Below are 23,669 nucleotides of genomic sequence, written 5' to 3'. Positions count from 1 at the left end.
CCCCACAGAACACCTATCGCAACATCATCCAGTCTATCTGGCATTGGACAGAACAATTTGCAGACATGTACATCCACATAGGATCTGTGGTTAGTTCTCCAAGATGTTTGGAACAACCTCCCTGCCAAGTTCCTACAAAAACTGTGTGGAAGTGTATGTAGGAAAATTCATGCCGTTTTGAGATGATCGGACTTAGATTTCAGATTTGTTCATTCACTTAGGATTTTGTTACTAAAACTATTGACCCTTCTATTTTTAAAGCATTTTTTACACACCTGCCTATGAGTTTTGCACAGTTCTGTACATGTGAAGTTCACCCCTCTCAGGAACTAAAAAAGGTCCAAATACACATTAGATGAAAATCATCCAAACCAGATGATGACGCAGGGGAAAAGAAGGATCGGGCAGTTAGAATTTCAAAGCTTTATCCTTTTGTTTTCAGGGAAGATGGAGCTGTTGCCTTGCCAGAAAAGTCTGGAAGCAGCTTTCTCTTCTTTGCCCGCTGAAAATATATCAGCTCAGCTCTCGTGTATGGGGGAGCCATGAAAACTGGCTTTATGTGTGCTGAAGAAACATTCTCTCATGTGTATGGACGGATTAAGATTTCTCACATTATTTTATAAACAAGTGACCAGTTTTATTCCCTTAGTAGATATTTTTTTTTCCTTTTGGTCATCTTGTTCAGCCTTTACCCATCACAGATACATGGGAAAAAACGACAACAAACATAATCTGTATCAGTGTTCTGTTTTGATGTATCATGTATGGTCAACACTGCGCCCTACCCATTGTGACCTGTAGTATGATCCCTAGATTTTCACAATGTCCTTCTTCCGTGATGATTATAGTGTACGTTAATATGTTCCGCTCTTGATCTAATCCTTATAGCATTTTTCTTTGTGATCGATCCTGATGTGTGTGATCAATAGTGTTTTCCATTACCATCCTCCAGTGCACTACATAGTGTTTGCCATTATCCTCCCATACACTATATAGTGTTCTCCATTATCCTCCAGTATACATATTCAGTGTTGCCATTATTTTCAAGTACACTACATATCAGGGGTCCCCAACCTCTGTTAGCTCAAGAGCCACATTCTACTCTTAGAGAGGGTCATAGCGCATCATCCAGAGCCCCTGGAGTAGTTACATCCAGATTCTGTCCCCGCTTCACAGCAGTGACACCCAGAGCTCCATTCCAGGTATTAGAGAAATCACGCTGAGGCAGTATAGCTACATCCAGGGGTTCCCACGTTACCTCCATATGGTATTCTCACATTAGGTATTGCCACTATAGTACTGCACCTAGCTTCAAGCAACTCTAACTGGCAGTATCATCCTATCTCCAGCTCATAATACAGTACTCAATTCTCCACCTATAAGTCAGTATATCTGCATATAGATCTGCTCTTCTGTGTGAGGCTACTCACAAAGGTAACCATCTTGAGGGATGCTGGATGCTCTTTATAGCTGTTTACTAAACCTGGTGCAGACAGACAGCTGCGAGCCACATATCATGGGTCCACAAGCCATATGTAGCTTCCAAGCCACAGGTTGGGGGACCCCTGCTATATAGTGTTCTTCATTATGCTCCAGTGCAGTATATAGTGTTCTCCATTATCATCCAGTACATATTGTTTTCCATTATCCTCTAGTACGCCATAGTGTTCTCCAATATCATCCTCCAGTACACTATATGGTGTTTGCCAGCATCCACAAGTACACTGTGTTTTCCATCATCCTCCAGTACAATACACACATGTAGATTACATTTCTGACAGGTTGGCGCTCATTACAATTCTAGCGGTTCCCATAAACTCCATTTGACAATATATGTTGGTTATACAACATTCTGCCAGCATGACACTAATAGCTCTCATATTTAGTACTGTAGTCCAGTCTTGCTGCCAATAGGATGAGGCATATCATGTGTTTCTGTTTTATAAGGACCGACATGGCAGTATTATGCAATTCTCTCTCTTGTGGTCCAGTATTTTTGATATCGTGCAGGACTATTTATGCGATGCTAGGTATACACATTGCCTGGTTTGTTATGTATGACTATTTATACACTATAACATGTAGTATGATATGTATATATGATATGTAGTATCATATATATACATTATCAGCTGTAGTCCAATTTTGCATGTATAAGTCTCCCATACACAGTTTTCTTATGGAGTCCAATCCTGTTTGTATAATTCATACACATTTATATTGCGCTATCCTACGTCGTCCAGCACACATAAGGATTTTATACACACGCTGTTTGTGCTCATGTATTCCACTTTACCATGAGTAGGCATTTTATAACTTTGCATTGTTATCTCGTGTAGTCCATGTATGTATTCCATACTGTCTTATCTCCTACAGTTCAATCTTGCATATCCATCATTTTACACATGCATTGTCACTTCCCAAGTAGTTCTATCTCATACACAGAAAGAAGTATTTCGTACACATGCATTGTTGAATCTCGTATAATTCTGTCTTATGTGTAGATGTACATCATACAAACACATTATCATAAACATGCTGTCCTGTCTTGTATGTGTCCTTCATACACACACATTATCACATCTCATAGTCTTATCTTGTATGTAGATATACTTCATACACACACATTATCACATCTCATAGTCCAATCTTATATGTAGATGTACTTCATACACACACATTATCACATCTCATAGTCCTATCTTGTATGTAGATGTACTTCATACACATGGATTATCAAATCTCATAGTCCTTATATGTAGATGTCATTCATACACATGCATTACCACATCTCATAGTCCTATCTTATATGTAGATGTCATTCATACACATGCATTATCACATCTCATAGTCCTATCTTATAAGTAGATGTCCTGGTTCATACACATGCATTATCACATCTCATAGTCCTATCTTGTATGTAGATGCCCTAGTTCATACACATGCATTATCACATCTCATAGTCTAATCTTATATGTAGATGTCCTAGTTCATACACATGCATTATCACATCTCATAGTCCAATCTTATATGTAGATGTCCTTCATACACATGCATTATCACATCTCATAGTCCTATATTATATGTAGATGTCCTTCATACACACACATTATCACATCTCATAGTCCTATCTTGTATGTAGATATACTTCATACACACACATTATCACATCTCATAGTCCTATCTTGTATGTAGATGTACTTCATACACATGGATTATCAAATCTCATAGTCCTATCTTATATGTAGATGTCCTTCATACACACACATTATCACATCTCATAGTCCTATCTTGTATGTAGATGTACTTCATACACATGGATTATCCCATCTCATAGTCCTATCTTGTATGTAGATGTACTTCATACACACACATTATCACATCTCATAGTCCTATCTTGTATGTAGATATACTTCATACACACACATTATCACATCTCATAGTCCTATCTTGTATGTAGATGTACTTCATACACACACATTATCACATCTCATAGTCCTATCTTGTATGTAGATATACTTCATACACACACATTATCACATCTCATAGTCCTATCTTGTATGTAGATGTACTTCATACACACACATTATCACATCTCATAGTCCTATCTTGTATGTAGATGTACTTCATACACACACATTATCACATTTCATAGTCCTATCTTATATGTAGATATACTTCATACACACACATTATCACATCTCATAGTCCTATCTTGTATGTAGATATACTTCATACACACACATTACCACATCCCATAGTCCTATCTTATATGTAGATGTCATTCATACACATGCATTATCACATCTCATAGTCCTATCTTATAAGTAGATGTCCTAGTTCATACACATGCATCTTCATATCTCATAGTCCAATCTTATATGTAGATGTCCTTCATACACATGCATTATCACATCTCATGTTGTTTTGTCTTGTGAAAATGTAAGCAAATGAAATACGACTACATGCATCTCATGTAGACCTAACGTGTATATATATATATATATATGTAGATGTATTTCATACACATGCATTATAACATCTCAGTCCTGTCCTGTCTGTAGATGTCCTTCATACACACGCATTATCCCATCTCATGTTGTTCTGTCTTATGAAAATGTAGGGGTATGAAATACATTGTATATGTAGATGTCCTTCATACACATGCATTACTATATCACATGTTCTCCTATCTTGTATGCCATGTAATTCATACACACACATTATCACATCTCATAGTCCTATCTTGTATGTAGATATACTTCATACACACACATTATCACATCTCATAGTCCTATCTTGTATGTAGATATACTTCATACACACACATTATCACATCTCATAGTCCTATCTTGCATGTAGATGTACTTCATACACACATTATCACATCTCATAGTCCTATCTTGTATGTAGATATACTTCATACACACACATTATCACATCTCATAGTTCTATCTTGTATGTAGATATACTTCATACACACACATTATCACATCTCATAGTCCTATCTTGTATGTAGATGTACTTCATACACACACATTATCACATCTCATAGTCCTATCTTGTATGTAGATGTACTTCATACAGACACATTATCACATCTCATAGTCTTATCTTGTATGTAGATGTACTTCATACACACACATTATCACATCTCATAGTCCTATCTTGTATGTAGATGTACTTCATACACACATTATCAAATCTCACGTTGTTCTCTTTTGTGAAAATGCATGCGCCTGAAATACGTCTACATACATCTCATGTAGACCTATCATATATGTGGTTATCTTTCATATACATGCATTATTACCACATCTTATGTAGTCCTATTACTTACACACGCCATATGGTCCAGTGTTTTATGGAGAAGAATACTGCACACACACACTGACATATTCCGTGTAGTCCATTCTTGCATGTATCATGATTTTGAGCTGTTGTATTGCGGCATCTCGTCATATCCAGCTTTGACTGTATCAGTTTTTTGTCTTCTGTATTGTTCTTTTATAAGTCAGTTTCCCATGATCCTACATTCTCCCATAAACTTCAGTCTCAGTGGGTACCATTGTCCAGAGTACATAATCCCATGAGGTTCAGTTTCACACCTGTCAGTACATCTTGCATATGGTTCTGTATACGTCTGCATTTTATAGATCAGTATAGGGTAAGGTATGAATTAATATTGACTGTATATGCTGGTATGTTTATCAGTATCACATACATTTTCATAAATACAGTCAACGTCCTAAATATCAGTACTGTTCCCAGCATATGTATGTCTATGTAGACTAGTATAAGGGATGTTTCACAATAATGAAGATATAAAAAAATATCAACATCTGATACGATTAACATCAAACTGAGATACATGGACCTAAGTGGACAGATAGATAGATAGATACATAGATAGATGATCTCGCACGTCACTGATATCTCTTATTTGTAAACAGTATAGTAAGAAGGATGTGTAAATTGTGAATGCAGTATAGACAAAACAAAGCATTTGTATACTGCAGAGATCCAAATATTTATAAATATGTACATGATTATATATATATCTGTATGTGTGTGTGTGTGTGTGTGTATATATATATATATATATATATATATAAAAATATATATATATATGTATATATATATGTGTGTGCATATATATATTATATATATATATATATATATATATCGCTACTTTATAACAAACACTGCATATTAACTACAAGATTTCAGCACATAATTCATCACTAGCGTACGTCATATACTATTGTATAGGTATCATTGTTGTAAACAGTGCAACTAACTATACGGTGTAGCCCAACACATACTATATATGTACGCTACATGAAATTATTAATCCACGTGTTCTGTGCTTCCACTACCATGACCATGGGAATGTCCTTGTACCCATTGTATAGCGGGGACCCCTTACATTTCAATATTCTCTCATGGCACAATTCTGTATCAGGACACCCCCTCCCCCTGCCGCATGTACCCATTTCCCCAGCTGCCAGTGCCCATTATTACCTGCTTTGGGTCTGTCTTCTGGAGGGTATGCCGCAGCCCACTAGTGTGTGCCAGCCTTTTGCAGGGTCCTAGAAAAGAGGCAGACAAAGTGGAGACAGGCTGTGTCTGCTGGTTGTGTAGTGTCAGCCTCCTCTCTCTGCAGCCATAGCGGGTATATAGTGAAACTTTATCCTACAGCTCAGCCTCTCTGCCGGTACCTCCCACAGCTCCCCACCCCATAACCAGCTAGACCTGCCACCCTCTATCTTAACCTTTCCACTGCCAGTCAGGGTACACAACACCGCCTGCTTAGTGACACAGCAAGGGTTAAAATGAAAACTCCCAAACCCCCTGACACCTCCAATACTATACCAGAGACTGCTGGCTATTCTGCCATTAAACCTCTAGAAGAAATGTCCCCATCTCTTTTCAGTACAAGGGTTAAACTCACGGCTTTAACCCATCAATATCTTCAGACCTGGAGTGTTTGTTATGGAACAGTCAATACTCCAGTAACCCTTTCATTGGCGACTAATTAGCTACATGAATTCAACTGGCGGCAGAAGCGGCACACAGTGTGATTAATGGCCTTTGTCTTGTTTTGTAATCATTAGTCTGTTTTGCCAAGTCATGGCAACCTAGTGACTCTATTAATTTCGCCCCCCCCATCCCCCCTCCCCTCCAGCCCATAAAGCTGGAGGAACATCTGACCATTTTGGCGTTTACGAAAATTGGATTATTTTTTATCAGTCGCCTAGTGATGCAGACGGGTTAATCGGTTCCCTATGACATTGACCCTAATGTGTATGAGATAGAGAAATTAGATTGGGAGCGCCACTGGGTATAGTTATGGCATTCTGTATACACCGCCGTAGAATAGGTTGGTGCCATAAAGGCAATGTGAATCAGATAAAAATCATTTCATGAGCAGTATACTGTAGTTATTGTAGCAGTTTAAGGCATTGTCTATGTGACAAAATAGTACCGGTGTCATCAGTAGACGGTCCGTGTGTCCGTTATTTACCATCACAGTTTTTCAAGAATGGATAAATAAATTGCAAAGCTTCTTCTATCCTATGATATGGTAAATACAGCAGCACACTGATGGCACATGGATATCATCCCAGTGCTGTACATTTTTTTCATGGACCCATAGACTTGTAGTGGCACTTTTCATCCGTGATACCAGAAAGGTCTCAGTGTGATCTGCATAGACACATGGGCCATAAAAAACATGGACATGCAAAGAGCACCACTGATTATAATGGGTACATGCTGTATCCGTGAAAAAAATACATACAACATGTACGAACAACCCTGACCTATGATGGGGGCTTTACCCTGTACAGAGTGCAGATATCATCTTACGTTACCTGTCCAAATAGTAGATGCTCGGAACAATCTCCAACTAGAGAACTCTACTGGAACTCTTGGAGGTTTTAGTCTGTATTTTTGCCGTCTTTTCGCCTTTCTTTCATGCATTTTTGGTGCAGATTTGACTCTTTTAGAGAATAAAAACAATGTGATGCAGATTTGACTCTTTTAGAGGATAAACTAATGTGATGCAGATTTGATTCTTTTATGCCTGCTTTACACGCTTCAATAAATCTTTCAATCTGTCGTCGGGGTCAAGTTGTAAGTGACGCACATCCGGCATCGTTTGTGACGTATTTGCGTGTGACATCTACGTGCGATCAAGATTGAACGCAAACACGGTGATCGCATACACGTCGTTTATTCCTCATACATTGGACGTTTTGTTGTATGAACCTAGTCAATTGTAACGTGTGACATCCCTCATACGATTTTGATGTCTGAGGCTATGTGCGCAGGTGTGCGCTCTGCACCGCAGCTTAAAAAAGGTCCGCTTCAGAGCACAGCTGAAAAGCTGCGCTCTGAAGCGCCTCACAATGTCTGTCATTCACTAATCTCTGTCAGTCCGTCACTATCTCTGTCCCTCACTCTCTGTCCATGTCAGTCTATCCCTCTTACCCCCTCTCTCATACTCACCGATCCCCGATCACCGGCCCGGCTCTGCACGGCATTCACACTGCTCCGGCGGCTTTTACTATTTTGAAAAAGCCGGCCGCCCATTAAACAATCTTGTATTCCCTGCTTTCCCCGCCCACCGGCGCCTATGATTGGTTGCAGTGAGACACGCCCCCACGCTGAGTGACAGGTGTCTCACTGCACCCAATCACAGCAGCCGGTGGGAGTGTCTATACTGTGCAGTGAAATAAATAATTAAATAATTAAAAAAAACGGCGTGCGGTCCCCCCCAATTTTAATACCAGCCAGATAAAGCCATACGGCTGAAGGCTGGTATTCTCAGGATGGAGAGCTCCACGTTATGGGGAGCCCCCCAGCCTAACAATATCAGCCAGCAGCCGCCCAGAATTGCCGCATACATTAGATGCGACAGTTCTGGGACTGTACCCGGCTCTTCCCGATTTGCCCTGGTGCGTTGGCAAATCGGGGTAATAAGGAGTTAATGGCAGCCCATAGCTGCCACTAAATCCTAGATTAATCATGTCAGGCGTCTCCCCGAGATACCTTCCATGATTAATCTGTAAGTGACAGTAAATAAACACACACACCCGAAAAATCCTTTATTAGAAATAAAAAAACACAAACATATACCCTGGTTCACCACTTTAATAAGCCCGAAAAAGCCCTCCATATCCAGCGTAGTCCACGGACCTCCAGCGTCGCATCCAGCTCTGCTGCATGAAGGTGACAGGAGCTGCAGAATACACCGCCGCTCCTGTCAGCTCCACGCAGCAACTGAGGTGAGTAGCGCGATCATCTGAGCTGTCACTGAGGTTACCCGCGGCCACCGCTGGATCCAGTGACAGCGGGTAACCTCAGTGACAGCTCAGCTGATCGCGCGGCTGTCTTCAGTTGCTGCGTGGAGGTGACAGGAGCGGCGGTGTCTTCTGCAGCTCCGGTCACCTCCATGCAGCAGAGCTGGAAGCAACGCTGGAGCATCCTGGATTACGCTGGACATGGAGGGCTTTTTCGGGCTTATTAAAGTGGTGAACCAGGGTATATGTTTGTGTTTTTTATTTCTAATAAAGGATTTTTCGGGTGTGTGTGTTTATTTACTGTCACTTACAGATTAATCATGGAAGGTATCTCGGGGAGACGCCTGACATGATTAATCTAGGATTTAGTGGCAGCTTTGGGCTGCCAATAACTCCTTATTACCCTGATTTGCCAACGCACCAGGGCAAATCGGGAAGAGCCGGGTACAGTCCCAGAACTGTCGCATCTAATGTATGCGGCAATTCTGGGCGGCTGCTGGCTGATATTGTTAGGCTGGGGGGCTCCCCATAACGTGGAGCTCCCCATCCTGAGAATACCAGCTTTCAGCCGTATGGCTTTATCTGGCTGGTATTAAAATTGGGGGGGACCGCACGCCGTTTTTTTTATTTACTTAATTATTTATTTCACTGCACAGTATAGACACGCCCACCGGCTGCTCTGATTGGGTGCAGTGAGACACCTGTCACTCAGCGTGGGGGCGTGTCTCATTGCAACCAATCATAGGCGCTGGTGGGCGGGGAAAGCAGGGAATACGAGATTGTTTAATGAGCGGCCGGCTTTTTCAAAATAGTAAAAGCCGCCGGAGCAGTGTGAATGCCGTGCAGCGTCGGGGATCGGGGATTGGTGAGTATATGAGAGAGGGCTACTCAATTCAGTTACTCAGGAGATTAGCGGTCACCGGTGAGTCCTTCACTGGTGACCGCTAATCAGGACGCGGCACAGACAGAGCCGCAGCATGACAATGAAGTCGGGTGAAGTTAACCCGAGTTCATTCTGATCGTGCGGCTCTTTCTGTGTCTGCTGTCATCTACCATTCAGCTCTGCTACATGGCTGTCTGTGTCTGCTGTTAGCGGCCATGTAGCAGAGCTGAATGGCAGATGACATAGTAAAAACATATCCCTACACATTACACACGCTTGGCAAGTCAATAAATAAAAAAATAAATAAATTAAAAAAGGGTGCCCAATGCATACGTCACAGAACACATGATCTAAAGGATCGCACACAAAATTGATCAATTTAACATAGACTACTAACGCACGTGTGACAGCAAATAAACGACCTACGTGCAATCTCATTAAATCGCATATGCGACCTGGGCGTGTCACATCGCATACGAGATTGCACACCTAATTGTAAGGTGTAAAGCTGGCTTAAGAGGATAAAGTAAAGTGGTGCAGATTTGATTCTTTTAGAAAATAAAAACAATGTGGTGCAGATATGACTCTTTTAGAGAATAAAAACAATGTGATGCAGATTTTACTCTTTTAGAGGATAAAGTAATGTGATGCAGATTTGACTCTTTTAGAGGATAAAGTAATGTGGTGCAGATTTGACTCTTTTAGAGGATAAAGTAATATGGTGCAGATTTGATTCTTTTAGAAAATAAAAACAATGTGGTGCAGATTTGACTCTTTTAGAGGATACAATAATGTGGTGCAGATTTCACTCTTTTAGAGGATAAAAACAATGTGGTGCAGATTTGACTCTTTTAAAGGATAAAAACAATGTGGTGCAGATTTGATTCTTTTAGAAAATAAAAACAATGTGGTGCAGATTTGACTCTTTTAGCGAATAAAAACAATGTGGTGCAGATTTGACTCTTAGAGGATAAAAACAATGTGGTGCAGATTTTACTCTTTTAGAGGATAAAACAATGTGGTGCAGATTTGACTCTTAGAGCATAAAAACAATGTGGTGCAGATTTTACTCTTAGAGCATAAAAACAATGTGGTGCAGATTTGACTCTTAGAGGATAAAAACAATGTGGTGCAGACTTTACTCTTTTAGAGGATAAAAATAATGTGGTGCAGATTTGACTCTTTTAAAAAATAAAAACAATGTGGTGCAGATAGGACTCTTTATAAAAGTGAATAAAAGCTGAGATTATAAAACTGAAAACACAATTAAATGTATTTTTTCGGGCTCCAGATTATAGCCTTATGCCGGAAAAAAATTAACCAGAAAAATGCACAAATTAAAGGGAACCTGTCACCAGTTTTATGTTTGTAAATCCTGCCCATCACCTTTAAAATCATGTGAATCAGTTTCCTACATCCCCTATTATATACCCTCATAGGTGCCGCTACATATGTCCAAAATCATGATTAATCCACGTCCCGTGCTGAATGTAAATTGTCTGGTCCAATGGGCAAATTCAGCCCCTTCAAACATGGTTTCTTCTATCTGGATGGAAGTGGAAGACATCTTCTTTGTCATCCACACAATACGCAAAGTCAGGCGCCTGCACAGTGGAAACAGAAACTCGCGCAGGCGCTCCTCACGCTGAGCAGCCATGGAGCTGATGATGTACAACTGAAGCAGATGCCTGCGCATTACATTACTTCACCCTGCCATTCTCGGATTCATAGTTATATAGGTTGAAAAAAAGACCTAGGTCCATTTAGTTCAACCTTCCTCCACCCATTATACTTTTTGTCACTAAATCATTTATAACCAACAATATGGTGTGCACTGAGGAAATCATCCAGCCCTTTTTTAAAAGCTGTTATAGTATCTGCCACTACTACCTCTTGTGGTAGGGCATTCCACAGTCTGACTGCTCTAACTGTAAAGAACCCTTTCCTATTTAGCTGCCGGAATCGCTTTTTTTCCCACTCGCAGTGAATGCCCCTTGGTCCTTAGTATTCCACTGCACAGGAGCAAAACTTCGAGTCGTCTTCATTAGTATGTTGTATGTCACCAGCTCCCTGGCTCTTCAGTAGGGCAGAGTGATGTGCGCCTGCACAGGTCTCTGTTTTCAGTGTGTAAGCGCATGTCTTCAAGTACTGTGTGGATGACGTAGGAGACGTCGTCCACTTCCATCCAGGCAGAAGAAACAGTGTTTGAAGGGACCAGGGTGGCGCTGAGTTTCATCTGGATTCGCCCATGGGACCAGACGGGGCAATTTGCATGCAGCTCAGGAAATGAATAAAACTATTTCAGGCCTGAAACACACATCCGTTAAAAACACGCACGTGCCGCGAGACACGTATTTTCCCTGCGTGTTGCGTGAGGTAAGTACGTGTCTCAAGTACGTGCGGTCCACGTGTGTTCTCCGTGTGCTATCCGTGATAGCACACGGAGAACAGGTAATTTACATACTCACGTGGTCCGCGCTGCTGTCCAGGGTCCTGATCTTCGGCTCCAGCCCCGCCCACTCCCTGCTGACGCTGCTTCCGGCCGAGCGGAGATCAGCGCCTGGGACAGCACGCCCACCTCCTTTACACGCTCATAACAAGCGGCGGCCGGCAGGAACAGTTTGCAGCGGTAGAATCTGCGGGGCTCGTGGAGGTGAGTATTTGTTTTTTTATTTTAAAATTAATGACACGTGTTCTCCGGCGCGTGTCACACAGAACCACAGCCACACTACATCCGTGTTGTACGGGTGTGGGACGTGTGACACCCGTGCTGCCGGAGAATACGTGGACATGTCAGTGTGCAAAAATCACGGACACACGTAAGTACGGAACGGACACACGTTCCGTTCCAAAATACTTACGTGTGTCCATACAATAGTGAAAACATAGGTCCACGTGTCTCCGTGCCGCCGGTACGTGAAAAAACTGCCAAACACGTACCGGCGGCACGGATGTGTGTCGGAGGCCTCAGAGCTATGCAGGGGCACCTATGAGGGAATTGTAGAAACTCCATTTAAATGCTTTTAAGGGTTTGTCCACACCTGTGTATAAATTTGCTGAGTGTAATGCAATAAAAAAAACACATTGCATTTGTACCAATGTTACTCAATTCTGAAAATGTTTTCCTCAGTTGTATTTGGGCTGAGGAAAAAAAATTGCAGCATGTTGCATGTGGCTGCGTATATTGGAGGAGACTCTCAAATACAAGTCAATGGGTGCGAGAAAGAAATCAGAAGGGACACGGACTATCCGTATGCCGTCCAATTTTTACGCACACATCTCAAAAGGAAAAAAAAATAATATAAAGATATAGATGACAGAAAGATATTAGATAGAATAGATATCCTACAGATATATAATTTCCCAATACCCACTACATATTAGAAACTCCCTCCCCCTTAGTGCCTTTCATGCTGAGTTTACTCTACAGCTTTTTATGCTTGTTTAACCAAATAAATAAATTTAAAAAAACAACGTGGGGTCCCCCTTATTTTTGATAACCAGGAAAGGTAAAGCAGACAGCTGTGAGCGAATATAATGAGGCTGGGAAGGTCCATGGTTATTGGGCATATCCCAGCCAAAAAGTACCAGTAACATTACTGACGTCACTGCACATTACAGTCGCCGGGTCTCACGGAGCGCAGCGTAAGCAGGTGCTGCTCAAAGCCTATGGAGCCTCGTTCTAATGCGGGCGTCACACGATACGATCTATCGTGCGATCGCCGGAGCGATCGTATCCGCCCCCGTCATTTGTGCGTCACGGGCAATTAGTTGCCCGTGGCGCACAAAGTCATTAAACCCCCGTCACACGTACATACCTGCTGAGCGACCTCGCTGTGGGCGGCAAACATCCACTTACTGAAAGGGTGGGACGTTTAGCGTAACAGCGACGTCACACAGCTGCCGGCCAATAGAAGCGGAGGGGCGGAGATGAGCGGGACGTAAACATCCCACCCACCTCCTTCCTTCCGCATTGCCGGCGGGAGCCGCGGGATACAGGTAAGCTGTGTTCATCGTTCCCGGGGTGTCACACGGAGCGATGTGTGCTGCCCCAGGTACGATGAACAACCGGCCCAAAGAAAAATAAACGACTTTTTAAAAATGAGCGACGTGTCAACGATACACGATTTGTGAGCGATTTGCGAACGTTCAGAGTCGCTTGGAGGTGTCACACGAAACGACGTCACAAACGATGCCGGATGTGCGTCACGAAAACCGTGACCCTGACGACATATCGCACGATAGATCGTCTCGTGTGACGCCCGCATAAGCCTTGTTCTGAGGCTCCATAACCTTTGATCATCAGAATCGAGGAATGTCGTGGGAAGCGCTGAACTACATCGGATCTGAGAACTTTGCTCTCTAATAAATTGATGAACAAGGGACAGTCACTTGTTTTTATTTCTGTCTTTTTATGTGTTACAGGTTTCCATTTGTGGGCCATGTCAGATATCTTGGACTACGTCAAATATGCATGGGTTTTTTGTGTTTTTTTCTTATATAATATATATATATATATATATATATATATATATATATATATATATATATATATATAATAAATGAATTGGTGAATTGGTGATCCAGGGAAAGTGTCAGGGAATGTTTTTTAAAGAAGGGAATTTTGTTTACTTACCGTAAATTCCTTTTCTTCTAGCTCCAATTGGGAGACCCAGACAGTGGGTGTATAGCTACTGCCTCTGGAGGCCGCACAAAGAACTACACTTAAAAGTGTAAGGCCCCTCCCCTTCTGGCTATACACCCTCCCGTAGGAGTACGGATTCCTCAGTTTTAGTACCAAAGCAAGGAGGAGGAAAGCCAATAACAGTTTCAAAAACAAATTCAATCCGATAACAAGATCGGAGAACTTAAGAAACAACATGAACAACATGTGCACCCGAAAAACGAAACCCTAAGAACAAATAGGGCGGGTGCTGGGTCTCCCAATTGGAGCTAGAAGAAAAGGAATTTACGGTAAGTAAACAAAATTCCCTTCTTCTTTTTCGCTCCTAATTGGGAGACCCAGACAGTGGGACGTCCAAAAGCAGTCCCTGGGTGGGTAAAAAGATACCACATGAACGGGCTGTCAGACAGCCTCTTCCTACAGGTGGGCCACCGCCGCCTGAAGGACCTGTCTACCTAGGCTGGCATCTGCCGAAGCGTAGGTATGCACTTGATAGTGTTTGGTAAACGTGTGCAGACTCGACCAGGTAGCCGCCTGGCACACTTGCTGAGCCGTAGCCTGATGCCGCAATGCCCAGGACGCACCCACGGCTCTGGTAGAATGGGCCTTCAGTCCAGATGGAATCGGAAGCCCAGCAGAACGGTATGTGTGAAGAATTGGTTCCTTGATCCACCGCGCAAGGGTGGATTTGGAAGCTTGCGATCCTTTATGCTGACCAGCGACTAGGACAAAGAGCGCATCAGAACGGCGTAGAGGCGCCGTGCGAGAAATGTAAATCCTGAGTGCTCTCACCAGGTCCAACAGATGTAAACCCTTTTCAAATTGGTGAACTGGATGCGGACACAAAGATGGCAAAGTGATATCCTGATTGAGATGAAAGGAAGAAACCACCTTGGGAGAAAACTCCGGAATTGGACGCAGTACTACCTTGTCTTGGTGAAACACCAGGAAGGGAGATTTGCAAGATAACGCCGCTAGCTCGGACACTCTTCGAAGAGACGTGACCGCCACAAGAAAAACTACTTTTTGTGAAAGCCGAGAAAGGGAAACCTCTTTCAAAGGCTCGAAAGGCGGCTTCTGGAGAGCAATGAGAACCTTGTTCAGATCCCAGGGTTCCAATGGCCGTTTGTAAGGAGGAACGATATGACAAACTCCTTGGAGAAAAGTGCGTACTTTAGAAAGCCGTGCCAAGCGCTTCTGAAAGAATACGGATAGCGCGGAGACTTGACCCTTAAGCGAGCTAAGCGACAAACCTTTTTCCAACCCAGACTGCAGGAAGGAAAGAAAAATTGGCAATGCAAATGGCCAGGGAGAAAACCCTTGAGCCAAGCACCACGCTAAGAATATCTTCCACGTCCTGTGATAGATCTTAGCTGAGGATGGTTTTCTAGCCTGTCTCATTGTGGCAACAACTTCATGAGATAAACCTGAGGCCGCTAGGATCCAGGACTCAATGGCCACACAGTCAGGTTCAGGGCCGCAGAATTCAGATGGAAAAACGGCCCTTGAGACAGCAAATCTGGACGGTTTGGTAGTGTCCACGGTTGGCCTACCGTGAGATGCCACAGATCCGGGTACCACGACCTTCTTGGCCAATCTGGAGCGACGAGTATGGCTCGATGGCAGTCGGACTTGATTTTCCGGAGAACTCTGGGTAACAATGCTAGAGGTGGGAACACATAGGGGAGTCGGAATTGCGACCAATCCTGAACCAAGGCGTCTGCCGCCAGCGCTCGGTGATCGTGAGACCGTGCCATGAAAACTGGGACCTTGTTGTTGTGCCGTGACGCCATCAGATCGACGTCCGGCGTCCCCCAGCGGCAACAGATCTGTTGAAACACGTCCGGGTGAAGGGACCATTCTCCTGCGTCCATGCCCTGGCGACTGAGAAAGTCTGCTTCCCAGTTTTCCATGCCTGGGATGTGAACTGCGGATATGGTGGACGCTCTGCTTTCCACCCACGTCAAAATCCGCTGGACTTCTTGAAAAGCTTGGCGACTGCGTGTTCCCCCTTGGTGGTTGATGTATGCCACCGCCGTGGAATTGTCCGACTGAATCCGAATCTGCTTGCCTTCCAGCCATTGTTGGAAGGCTCGCAGGGCAAGATAGATTGCTCTGATTTCCAGAACATTGATCTGCAGGGTGGACTCCTCCTGAGTCCACGTCCCCTGAGCCCTGTGGTGGAGAAACACCGCTCCCCACCCTGATAGGCTCGCATCCGTCGTGACCACTGCCCAGGACGGGGGAAGGAACGACTTTCCCTGTGACAATGAGGTGGGGAGAAGCCACCAACGCAGAGAGTCCTTGGCCGTTTGAGAGAGGGAGACAGTCCTGTCGAGGGACGTCGATTTCCCATCCCATTGGCGTAGAATGTCCCATTGTAGAGGGCGCAGATGAAACTGCGCGAACGGGACTGCCTCCATTGCTGCTACCATCTTCCCTAGGAAATGCATGAGGCGCCTCAGTGAGTGCGACTGGCTCTGAAGGAGAGATTGCACTCCAGTCCGTAGCGAGCACTGCTTGTCCAGTGGAAGCCTCACTATCGCTGAGAGAGTATGAAACTCCATGCCAAGATAAGTCAGAGATTGGGTCGGGGTTAGATGAGACTTTGGAAAGTTGATAATCCACCCGAAACTCTGGAGAGTGTCTAGTGCCACCTTCAGACTGTGTTGGCATGCCTCTTGAGAGGGTGCCTTTATAAGCAGGTCGTCTAGATACGGGATGACCGAGTGACCCTGCGAGTGCAGAACAGCTACTACTGCTGCCATGACTTTGGTGAAGACCCGGGGGGCTGTTGCCAGACCGAAAGGTAACGCTACGAACTGTAGGTGTTCGTCGTGTATGACGAAGCGTAGGAAACGCTGATGCTCTGGTGCAATCGGCACGTGGAGATACGCATCTTTGATGTCTATTGATGCTAGAAAATCTCCTTGAGACATTGAGGCTATGACGGAGCGTAGGGATTCCATCCGGAACCTCCTGACTTTTACGTGTCTGTTGAGCAACTTTAGATCCAGGACGGGTCGATACGATCCGTCCTTTTTTGGGACCACAAACAGATTGGAGTAAAAACCGTGACCTTGTTCCTGAAGAGGGACGGAGGTCACCACTCCTTCCGCCTTTAGAGCGGCCACCGCCTGCAACAGAGCATCGGCTCGGTCTGGTGGTGGAGAAGTTCTGAAGAAACGAGTTGGCGGACGAGAACTGAACTCTATCCTGTACCCGTGAGACAGAATATCCCTCACCCAACGGTCTTTGACGCGTGACAGCCAAATGTCGCCAAAGTGGGAAAGCCTCCCACCGACCGCGGGTGTGGGAATCGGAGACCGCAAGTCAGGAGGACGCCGTCTTGGCAACGGTTCCTCCGGCTGTCCTTTTTGGGCGTGACTGAGACCTCCAAGAATCTGAGCGTCTCTGGTCTTTTTGAGTCTTTTTTGACGAGGCGAATTGGGACCTGCCCGGTCCTCGAAAGGACCGATAACCAGACTGACCCTTCCTCTGTTGGGGTTTGTTTTGTCTGTGTTGCGGTAAGGATGAGTCCTTACCCTTGGAGTGTTTGATGATTTCATCCAAACGCTCTCCAAACAATCGGTCACGAGAAAAAGGCAAATTGGTTAAGCACTTCTTGGAATGAGAATCTGCTTTCCAATGTCTCAACCACAGGGCCCTACGCAGAACAACGGAGTTGGCTGACGCCACTGCCGTGCGGCTTGTAGCGTCAAGAACAGCATTAATCGCGTACGACGCGAATGCCGCCATTTGCGAGGTCAATGGTGCTACCTGCGGGGCAAATGCACGTGTGACTGAGTCGACTCGCGCAAGCCCGGCTGAGATAGCTTGGAGTGCCCATACGGCCGCAAAAGAAGGCGCTAATGACGCTCCAATCGCTTCATAGATGGATTTCAGCCAGAGCTCCATCTGCCTGTCAGTGGCATCTTTAAGTGCCGCTCCATCTTCAACTGCAACCAAGGATCTAGCTGCAAGCCTGGAAATTGGAGGATCCACTTTTGGACACTGGGTCCAACCCTTGACCACCTCAGGGGGAAAAGGGTAGCGTGTATCTTTAAGCCGTTTAGGAAAACGCCTTTCAGGATAAGCGTGGGGTTTCTGGATTGCGTCTCTAAAGTCAGCGTGGTCCAGAAAAGTGCTTAATGTACGCTTAGGGTATCTGAAATGGATTCTCTCGTGCTGCGAAGCTGACTCCTCTACAAGAGGAGCTGGTGGGGAAATATTTAACATCTTATTGATGTTAAATATAAGATCATTAACTATGGCGTCACCATCTGGTGTATCTAGATTGAGAGCGGTCCCAGGATCAGAATCCTGATCAGTTACGTCCGCCTCATCACCCATAGATTCATCTCGCTGGGATCCTGACCATTGAGATGAATGTGAAGGCCCGTCATAGCGAGCCCGCTTAGGCTGCCCGGGGCCATCGTCCGAGTCAGAGTCTTCACCCTGAGGTGTATATGCCCGTCCCGGAGCTTGGAGCTGAGGGGGACCAGGGGGCAATGATTGCACAGTGTCCGTGGCCTGAAGTACAGGCCTAGCTCGCAATGTGTCAAGAATTTGTGACATAGTGAGAGACATTCTGTCAGCAAAAGCTGCAAACTCAGTTCCTGTCACCTGGACAGCATTCACAGGTGGTACACCCTGGGTCACGTCCAGCAGAGGTCCCGACTGTGCAAGCGCCGCAGGGGCCGAGCACTGCACACAATGGGGGTCCGTGGAGCCTGCTGGTAGAAAAGTCCCACATGCGGTGCAGGAAGCATATAATGTCTGTGCCTTGGCACCCTTGCGTTTTACGGACGACATGCTGCTGGCTCTCTGCAATGTGAGAGAGTCTATAGCCAAAGGGCGACCAGCGCTATGTAATACCAAGTATTTGTAGAAACAAAATACTAAGAATACTACTGGCACAAGAGGGGGTGAGCCCTGAGGGCTGCTTACCGCCCGCTGAATAGCGGGTAAGAGGCGCAGAATTCCTTGTCTGGGTCTCCCCGGCTCCCCTCTGCAGCTCAGCGTGTCAGCAGGAATGGCTGCCGGCGTCTGTGGAGAGGGGCGGTCCGTGGGAGTTCCCAAACAAAAGTGCGGGAAACAGTGTCCCCTCTGTGCCGATTGTGAGGGCTGGAGTATGTAAAAACGACTCCAGCCCTCGGCGCTGATGCACTGGCCAGCGTCCCGCCCCTCTCCTGACTGGCAGGTCTGGGGGCGGGAACGAACGGAAGCAGGCCGCAAAAGCCGGGGACTCGAGTTATCAGCGCGGCCGCCGTAAAAGCGCGGGCCGCGCTGAAGTCCCCGGCGCACCACAAGTGCCAGCCGCGCCGCAGTCCCAGCGGCCGGCGTGACCGATTTCCAGAAGTGGCCAGCGTCCCGCCCCTCTCCTGACTGGCAGGTCTGGGGGCGGGAACGAACGGAAGCAGGCCGCAAAAGCCGGGGACTCGAGTTATCAGCGCGGCCGCCGTAAAAGCGCGGGCCGCGCTGAAGTCCCCGGCGCACCACAAGTGCCAGCCGCGCCGCAGTCCCAGCGGCCGGCGCGACCGATTCCCAGAAGTGTGCCTGCTTCAGCGAAGCTGAATGAGGCCATGGCACAAGCGCCGTAGCGCTGATGTCCCCCGGCGCACTACAACACCCAGCATGCTGCGGTGTGAGCGCCAAATGCACGGGGACACAGAGTACCTTGAGGAAGCAGGGCCATGTCCCTGATGTACTCCGCTCCATCCAGCATCTTCTCCAGGGGCTGTAGATGGAGCACGGTCTCAGTGCCTGGAGACCAGTAAATCCCACTTCACCCAGAGCCCTGTAAAAAGGGATGGGGAAGGAATCAGCATGTGGGCTCCTGCCGCCGTACCCGCAATGGGTACCTCAACCTTACAAACACCTCCGACATACAGTGGGGTGAGAAGGGAGCATGCTGGGAGCCCTGTATGGGCCCTCTTTTCTTCCATCCGACATAGTCAGCAGCTGCTGCTGACTAAAAACAATGGAGCTATGCGTGCGTGTCTGACCTCCTGCGCACAAAGCTAAAACTGAGGAATCCGTACTCCTACGGGAGGGTGTATAGCCAGAAGGGGAGGGGCCTTACACTTTTAAGTGTAGTTCTTTGTGCGGCCTCCAGAGGCAGTAGCTATACACCCACTGTCTGGGTCTCCCAATTAGGAGCGAAAAAGAAATAAAGCATTTAACTTACTGGTTTAGTAATGGGGGTGTCTGATAGACGCTTGTCTATTACTAACACCAGGACTTGATGCCAGCTGTGTTTTTGGACATTTCCCAGCTGACATTATCCTGAGTGCCACTGCACCAGGGCAATCAGGAAGAGAGGATGGGAAGAGCCACAATTGGCACATGTAATGTGATGCGCCACTTCTGGGAGCTGTGGGCTGGTAGTTTTAGGCTGGGAAGGGCCCAATAACCATGGACCTTCCCAGCCTGATAATATCAGCTCACATCTGTCTGCATTACCTTTGCTAGTTATCAAAAATAGGGGGGACCCCATGTCATTTATTAAATTATTTATTTGGTTATGTATGTAAAAGATGATGTTAAAAACGTATTGCATATGGATAGGACACGGTTTCTGGGGAAGAAAAAAATAATTGCACACTCACATGACATACGGAATGACATGACACTTGATAACTTTTCTGGGTGAGAATTGGAGCGATTTCATATACGCAGATGTGAGCGAACCATAAAAGTGATGGGTAGGGTTTATAAGGCATAAACCTAGTGAGAGGTTCCCTTTAACAGAGTCTTTAGACGCACACGTTTTCTTGAAATCACATGTACTTTGAACTGTTAAATGCAGCAGATTTTCTACACAATGAAAACATAGAAGACAAAAGTTTAGCGTTTACATTACTGAACACATGTACATACATATAAATGGTATATTACAGGGAAGACTAGATTGTCCATGAGGTCTTTTTCTCCTGTCTTTTAGGTTTCTATCATAGGCCAAGAACACAAGGGAACAGCAGCGGTCCTTTAAGGTTACCTACCTGACCAGTTCTTGGAAGTGCAGGGGCGTACAGGAGAAGTCATCGGATTGGAAGTAGTAGCAAAGTTCACGCCATAATAAATAAGACACACCACAAAAATCTGGCAGGTAAGCCGACCTGGAGGCAGGGGCCTGAAGGGACAAATAAGAAGGTTAATGCGTCGGGGTTATTACTGCCAGACACAAGACAAGTGTGGGAGGGTACGGCGAAATCATGAGGTAACGTGGAATGTCTGCTGGAGGATTGGGTTTCTGCCTCTCAAATCTACGGCATCACTTTACAGCCATCCATAGACAGCAGATAACTGGAAGCAGAGCCACTTTAGGTTATTGGGAGAATAGACCTTTTAGGTGACAATTCTTCCATGTCTCGGCCACCATAAAACTAGACCATACTGTGCCTCACAGCGTATGTTGGGGCATGATTATTTTTGGGTGTCAAATGCTTCTAGGGGAGAACACAGCTCGTATAGTGAGGGATCATATGGTACCGATGGTCCATTAGGCACTCTGTCTGCCTATACTTATACCCATGACTTTGCTCTGCACATTTTAACAGGTGACTTTCTGCATCCATAACTTTTTTTTTGCATCGGACTAGTGTCCATGGCTGTGCCATTTCTGGGTCACTGCAGCTTTAAGACAACCTGCTTGTGAGATCTGGCACATAGATTAATACCTGCTCTGATGCTTCCTATCCTCACCTGTTACACAGACAGGGCAGGTATGTGGGTAGGCCCAGTGGCCTAATCAGCCAATTGGTCAGGCTGGCAAGAAGCCAAACCCTGCCCATCCAGACATGGTTCAGGAGTAAGACCTCCACAAGCTCATAGCAAGCTGCGGATAGAAACAATACATTTATGCACAATGTCAAACAGAATTATGGGGCTGACGGCAGATTCGCCTCTCACATCCACAGATGAGGTCCTGTTTTGCATTTACATGGGATGCATCAGTCCTCCAAACATCAGCAGAAAGATCACGTTCTGTATAAAAAACAAGCAAACAACATTTTCAAAGAAACAGAAATGATACGTGATAAAAGGTTTGGAGTGTCTTCAGTATAACGATGAATCAAGCAATAGAGGAAAGCTGTGACCAACTCTAAGGTGAAGTTCATATGTAGCAGATTTACTGTGGATTTTAGCAGCGAATTTGTGCTGGTAAAATCCAAAGCGGAATACCCAAGTGAGTAATATTTACAAAGTTTCATCCACAGACTCCTAATTTGAAAACAGATGGTGGAAGTGAGGCTGAGGCCACATGGGGATTAGTGCGAGTCCTCACGACACTCGGCTCACGTTGGCACAGCGGAAGCCGAGTGTCATGCGAGTATCATGTGACTGTCGTCCGAGCAGACCACAGCAGCGGAAAGGAGGGCCGGTGCTGCAGAGGAGTGGGAGGGATTTATCTCCCTATTTCTTCCGTAGCCGGCTATTGCGATTCTCGCTGTGCACTCGCAGTACACCGGTGTAACGCAAGTGCAGTGCGATGTTTCTCTCACCCCATAGACTTGAATGGATGCGAGTGAAACAGGTTTGCATTACACCCGCAGCATGCTGCGATTGTTTTCTCGGTCCAATTAGGGCTGAGAAAATAATCGCTCATGGGAGCTGCCCCAAAGAGTAATATTGGTCCAAGTGGAATGCAATTTTTTATCGCATTCCACTCACTCCGTATTACTCGCCGTGTGTGCTGACCCTTAAGGCCGCTTTACACGCAACGACATCGCTAACGAGATACCGTTAGGGTCACGGAATTCGTAACACACATCCGGCCTTGTTAGCGACGTCGTTGCGTGTGAAACGTATGAACGACCACTAACGATCAAAAATACTCACCAAATCGTTGATCGTTGACACATCGTTCTAATCTCAAATATCGTTGCTGGTGCTGGACGCAGGTTATTCGTCGTTCCTGAGGCAGCACACACCCCAGGAACGAGGCACAACCGACAGGGGCGGGTGCGATGTCACTGCATGTAAAACAGCCTTTAGAGTCTACAGATTTAACCCTTTTCAATGCATCGGGCCAAAATCTGTGAACCCACATCAAAATCTGCACATAACATATGTAGATATTGTATTAAAATCAAACTCCTAACAATAAAGAAAAAAAACACAAATTAAAAACTGTATTCAGTCTTTTCTTAATCATAGCTTTCATCTTTCTTGGAATGTGCTGAATCACTCTTTGGCTAATCTTTTACATTGTAGGCCCGTCATGGGTATGTTTACTATAAATGGATATGGTCCGATCTAAGAAAGTTTGCCGTATGGTGAGTACACATGA

General features: G+C 45.2%; 1 protein-coding gene across 2 annotated transcripts in view; it reads right to left on the bottom strand.

The window, feature by feature from the left end:
* RARA (retinoic acid receptor alpha) overlaps positions 1-21,507 on the bottom strand; it is a 188,479-nt gene extending 166,972 nt beyond the window's left edge. Inside the window, exon 1 of one of the 2 annotated variants that reach the window (XM_075350153.1) lies at positions 21,379-21,507. The gene's annotated coding sequence lies outside the window, so the exon portion shown is untranslated. Of the gene's footprint in view, positions 1-6,024; positions 6,185-21,378 lie in introns of those variants that run through there. The other variant, XM_075350152.1, reaches the window with a different exon arrangement.
* Positions 21,508-23,669: the final 2,162 nt, after the last annotated feature.

This window comes from Anomaloglossus baeobatrachus, chromosome 5 (genome assembly GCF_048569485.1).
Source record: "Anomaloglossus baeobatrachus isolate aAnoBae1 chromosome 5, aAnoBae1.hap1, whole genome shotgun sequence".
In the NCBI taxonomy this organism is placed as follows: Eukaryota; Metazoa; Chordata; class Amphibia; order Anura; family Aromobatidae; genus Anomaloglossus; species Anomaloglossus baeobatrachus.
This window is presented reverse-complemented; position numbering and strand designations above follow the sequence as displayed.